We start from the raw sequence: 883 nt of genomic DNA, 5'->3' as shown, positions 1-883 counted from the left end.
CTTGTTTAATCATTCCCGTTAAGCTTGCTTTGACTGAACTTCCTTTGTCCTCCAAACTCTTATCCCCACTCCATTCTGACATTCCTTTTGTCCCATCCTCTTCCCTGAAGCCCTTCCACCAGAACCCTCTGAAAATCAGCAACACAATCTCCATCGCCATCACCTCTCCCCTGAACTTTACTGAATCTGTGCTACCACTGGAACCTAACTTCCCCTTCAAATCAGCACATAGGCTGTTTCTTCTTAAAATGGAAGGCATTTTGCCCCTTGGAGCCCTGCATTTGATTTTCCCTCTTGGGGAGACGCTATTTCCCAAGACAGCCACGTGACTCCCTCTCCTTCCCAGGCCCTTACACACGATACCTCTCAGGGACACCTTCTTTGGCCACCTGTCTAAAACTGCAACTCCCTGTGGTGGACATAGCTTAGGGTGACTTCCAGTGAGCCATGCCCTTGGAGAATTCCACTCCCGGGGACTGAGGGCAGAACCTGTTACTTGTCTCTACAAATAAAATATAGCAAAGGTAAGGGGGTGTCACTTTCTTGATTAGGTTATGTTACACAGCAAGGTGTTGGGCCCCGTATTTATGTTACATTATATAAAACTCCATCTTAGCAGACTAGAGCAGGCTTGCCTTACTGGCTTGAAGAAGTAAGCTGCCATATTGTGAGCAGTCTGCTAGAACTGGGAGACCTGGAGAATCTAAGGGCCGCCTCCTGTGGACAGCCAGGGTCCGGTGCCCGTTGGTTAAGCCTCTGACTTCGACTCAGGTCATGATCTCATGGTTTGTGGGTTTGAGCCCCCTTTTGGGCTCTGTGCTGACAGCTCAGAGACTGGAGCCTGCTTCAGATTCTGTGTCTCTTTCTCTCTCTGCCCCTCCCC

This window comes from Suricata suricatta, chromosome 2 (assembly GCF_006229205.1).
Source record: "Suricata suricatta isolate VVHF042 chromosome 2, meerkat_22Aug2017_6uvM2_HiC, whole genome shotgun sequence".
NCBI classification, from domain to species: Eukaryota; Metazoa; Chordata; class Mammalia; order Carnivora; family Herpestidae; genus Suricata; species Suricata suricatta.
Note: the sequence above shows the minus strand (reverse complement) of the source record.